The sequence below is a fragment of the Rhinoraja longicauda genome, unplaced genomic scaffold (assembly GCF_053455715.1).
Source record: "Rhinoraja longicauda isolate Sanriku21f unplaced genomic scaffold, sRhiLon1.1 Scf000100, whole genome shotgun sequence".
NCBI classification, from domain to species: Eukaryota; Metazoa; Chordata; class Chondrichthyes; order Rajiformes; family Arhynchobatidae; genus Rhinoraja; species Rhinoraja longicauda.
Window position 1 is genome coordinate 235,001 of NW_027601318.1, and position 5,000 is coordinate 240,000.

Sequence of the window (5,000 nt, forward strand, 5' to 3'; positions counted from 1 at the left end):
GTTGCTTCGAGCGGGAAGATGGGCAGCCCCGCCCCCCCCCCCCCCCCCCCCCCCCCCCCGTTGGGTGGAAGGAAACCTCTGCTGCGGGCCCGGCAACCATCCCGAACGGACCCGCTGGGTCCAAATGTCTGCCGCGGGCGGTCCTGCTGCGGTCGCGGGTTCGTTGGAAACCTCTCCTGCTGCTGGCATGGCCACCCTCCCCCCCCCGCCCGACTGACGACCCTGCGGGCCCGGCGACCCGGTGTCCCGTTGCCGCGCGGGGAGTGATCCTCGGGGCCGTGCCGGGCGGGCCCAGCGACACGAAGAGAGTGGGGGGGGGGTCGGAGGGAGTGGCACTGGGGAGAGAGGGGTGGGGGAGAGAGTGCCCCCCCCCCCCCCCCCCCCCATTAGGGGCGAGTTTATGCAGTCATCAGAGTTTATACCTAACCTCATGATGCTTTATTAGCCGGATAGGCTGTCTGACCTCGCCCCCAGTCCCTACTCCTTCCACTGGATTCTTCTTATACCCTCTTTTTCTTCGTGCCCCCCCCCCCCCCACGCAGGGAGGGTTCCAAGAGGGAGGAGGGAGGGAGGGAGTCCCGGGGCCGTGAGAGAGAGAGAGAGCCTCATTAGCTGCTAGGTTCACCTCATTAGCTGCTAGCTAACGCGTCAGACCTTTTACATTCTTTAGAGGATTGAAACCTCAGGGCCTTTAACCCCCGTTCACCGTTTACACTCAACGATCCTTCCGAACAAAACCCTTACACATCTGTCCGTCCAACTGACCCCCGAGATACCTAACACGCAGATTAACACGTCAGCGGTGATCGGCGTGTCATAGAGGAGTCACAAAGACGGGCAAAATAGAGTGGTTGAATAAAAAATACTCACTCAATTGGCCGTGATTTAACGTAGCACACAATGATGCAAAGCCCATGCAAAGTCCAGTGGCCCAAGCAAACAAATAAGATAGATCTGGCTCGGCGTTCCTCATCTCCACATCGTCACCCAGCACGCCGACGCCCAATAACAATTCCCCCGCAAATTGTGCACCTCGAGCGGCAGTACTTTAAACGGCGCCGTCTTCGGCGTGGACGGCATGAACCAAGTCGGCAAGCATCGTCACCCAGCACACAGACGTCCACTAACAATTCCTCCCCCCTGCAAATTGCGCGCCGCGAACGGCAGTACTTTCAAGTATGCCGCCTTCGGCGGGGACATCGTGAACCAAATCGGCAGGCAGGCGTCGTCAGCCGGTCGACCGACCCCCAGTTGCATTGCCCCAACGGCCATTGTGCACTTCGAACAGAACAGTGCTTTTAAAATATTCCGCCTGCCGCGTGTACATCATGAAACAAATGGAAAGGACGAACCGGGCGTGCAACCGATGCACGGAGAGTGACAGGTCGTCAAGCAAGTCCGTGGCAATCCGTCGGCCGACTCGGCCGCGGCCAGCAGAGGCGTTTTGGCCCGGGCGCGCCGAACTTTGCGCGCCCTCGGTATGCGTAACACTAGCACATGCCTTCAAAACTCACTACAAAATAACCCCAAAGTATGCCGCCTTCCCCGTGGGCCTTGTTACCAATATCTTGCCCTGCTTCCTGATGCCCTTATGGGGTCGGCTCTGTTCTTGCAGAACCCTCAGGTGGTGCAGAGTCTGGGCCATTTTATCAATATCTTGCCCTGATTCCTGATGCCCTTATGGGGTCGGCTCTGTTCTTGCAGAACCCTGAGGTGGTGCAGAGTCTGCGCCTTGTTATCAATATCTTGCCCTGCTTCCTGAAACCCTTATGGGGTTGGTTCTGTTACAAAACCCTCAGGTGGTGCAGAGTCTGGGCCACTTTATAAATAACTCTGCCTGCATTAGGGTCAGGGTTAGGGTTAGGGTTAGGGTTAGGGTTAGGGTTAGGGTTAGGGTTAGGGTTAGGGTTAGGGTTAGGGTTAGGGTTAGGGTTAGGGTTAGGGTTAGGGTTAGGGTTAGGGTTAGGGTTAGGGTTAGGGGTAGGGGTAGGGGTAGGGGTAGCGGTAGGGGTAGGGGTAGGGGTAGGGGTAGTTTGAACTACTGCCGCTCCAGGCGCGCACTGTGCGTGGGTAATTTTCAGTGGGCGTCGGTGTGCTGGGTGACGATGCCGCCCAGACTCTGCACCACCTGAGGGATCTGCAAGAACAGAGCCGAACCCGCAAGGGTATCGGGAAGCAGGGCAAGATATTGATAACAAGGCCCAGACTCTGCACCACCCGAGGGTTCTGCAAGAACAGAGCCGACCCCATAAGGGTATCAGGAAGCAGGGTGAGATAGTGACACCATTTGTAAAACCGGCAAATCCCACCCAGGAAACATTGCAAAAATTGGCCTCTAATGCTGGAACGTGGGTAAAGCCAAACAAACACGACACGTTTTAAAAGAACGTTACTAAAACAGCCTGGGATATGCCCATGACAAAGGATAGGCCGAACCTCACCAGAAAAAAAGAGAGGGAGACCACGGCAGAGCTGAGGGATAAACATGAGATGGTGATAAAACCAGCAGACGAGGGGAGCAGTAGGGTTACAAATTAATGTCAATATGGGGCCTGCTCCCACTGGGTAATAGACAAAAACATAGAACAGGGTGACAGGAGAGACTGGATAGCACAGAGGATAACCCGTGAGCGAAATAATGGGGTGTATGCAGTTCAATGTAAGGAGTGTACCTTACGGTACATAGGGGAAACAGGTAAAACAGCCTCAGCGGTGATCGACGTGTCAAAGAGGAGTCACAAAGACGGGCAAAATAAAGTGGTTGATTATAGACAATAGACAATAGACAATAGGTGCAGGAGTCGGCCATTCAGCCCTTCGAGCCAGCACCGCCATTCAATGCGATCATGGCTGATCACTCTCAATCAGTACCCCGTTCCTGCCTTCTCCCCATACCCCCTCACTCCGTTATCCTTAAGAGCTCTATCCAGCTCTCTCTTGAAAGCATCCAACGAACTGGCCTCCACTGCCTTCTGAGGCAGAGAATTCCACACCTTCACCACTCTCTGACTGAAAAGGTTCTTCCTCATCTCCGTTCTAAATGGCCTACCCCTTATTCTTAAACGGTGGCCCCTTGTTCTGGACTCCCCCAACATTGGGAACATGTTTCCTGCCTCTAATGTGTCCAATCCCCTAATTATCGTATATGTTTCAATAAGATCCCCCCTCATTCTTCTAAATACCAGTGTATACAAGCCCAATCGCTCCAGCCTTTCAACATACGACCGTCCCGCCATTCCGGGAATTAACCTAGTGAACCTACGCTGCACGCCCTCCATAGCAAGAATATCCTTCCTCAAATTTGGAGACCAAAACTGCACACAGTACTCCAGGTGCGGTCTCACCAGGGCCCGCTACAACTGTAGAAGGACCTCTTTGCTCCTATACTCAACTCCTCTGGTTACGAAGGCCAACATTCCATTGGCTTTCTTCACTGCCTGCTGTACCTGCATGCTTCCTTTCATTGACTGATGCACTAGGACATCCAGATCTCGTTGAACTCCCCCTCCTCCTAACTTGACACCATTCAGACAATAATCTGCCTTTCTACTCTTACTTCCAAAGTGAATAACCTCGCACTTATCTACATTAAACTGCATCTGCCATGTATCCGCCCACTCACACAACCTGTCCAAGTCATCCTGCAGCCTTATTGCATCTTCCTCACAATTCACACTACCCTCCAGCTTAGTATCATCTGCAAATTTGCTAATGGTACTTTTAATCCCTCCGTCTAAGTCATTAATGCATATCGTAAATAGCTGGGGTCCCAGCACCGAACCTTGCGGTACCCCACTGGTCACTGCCTGCCATTCCGAGAGGGACCCATTTATACCCACTCTTTGCTTTCCGTCTGTCAACCAATTTTCTATCCATGTCAGTACCCTACCCCCAATACCACGTGCCCTAATTTTGCCCACTAATCTCCTATGTGGGAGCTTGTCGAAGGCTTTCTGAAAGTCGAGGTACACCACGTCCACTGACTCTCCCCTGTCAATTTTCCTAGTTACATCCTCAAAACATTCCAGTAGATTTGTCAAGCATGATTTCCCCTTCGTAAATCCATGCTGACTCGCAATGATCCTGTTACTGCTATCCAAATGCTCAGCAATTTCGTCTTTTCTAATTGACTCCAGCATCTTCCCCACCACTGATGTCAGACTAACTGGTCTATAATTACCCGTTTTCTCTCTCCCTCCCTTCTTAAAAAGTGGGATAACATTTGCTATCCTCCAATCCACAGGAACTGATCCTGAATCTATATAGAACATTGAAAAATGATCTCCAATGCTTCCACTATTTCTAGAGCCACCTCCTTAGGTACCCTGGGATGCAGACCATCAGGCCCTGGGGATTTATCAGCCTTCAGTCCCATCAGTCTACCCAAAACCATTTCCTGCCTAATGTGGATTTCCTTCAGTTCCTCCATCACCCTAGGTTCTCCGGCCCCTAGAACATTTGGGAGATTGTGTGTATCTTCCTCAGTGAAGACAGACCCAAAGTAACGGTTTAACTCGTCTGCCATTTCTTTGTTCCCCATAATAAATTCCCCCGTTTCTGTCTTCAAGGGACCCACATTTGCCTTGACTATTTTTTTCCTCTTCACGTACCTAAAAAAACTTTTGCTATCCTCCTTTATATTATTGGCTAGTTTACCCTCGCACCTCATCTTTTCTCCCCGCATTGCCTCTTTAGTTAACTTTTGTTGCTCTTTAAAAGAGTCCCAATCCTCTGTCTTCCCACTCTTCTTTGCTATGTTATACCTCCTCTCCTTAATTTTTATGCTGTCCCTGACTTCCCTTGTCAGCCACAGGTGTCTCTTACTCCCCTTAGAGTCTTTCCACCTCTTTGGAATAAATTGATCCTGCAACCTCTGCATTATTCCCTGGAATACCTGCCATTGCTGTTCTACCGTCTTCCCTGCTAGGGCCTCCTTCCAGTCAATTTTGGCCAGCTCCCGCCTCATGCCTCTGTAATCCCCTTTGCTATACTGTAATACA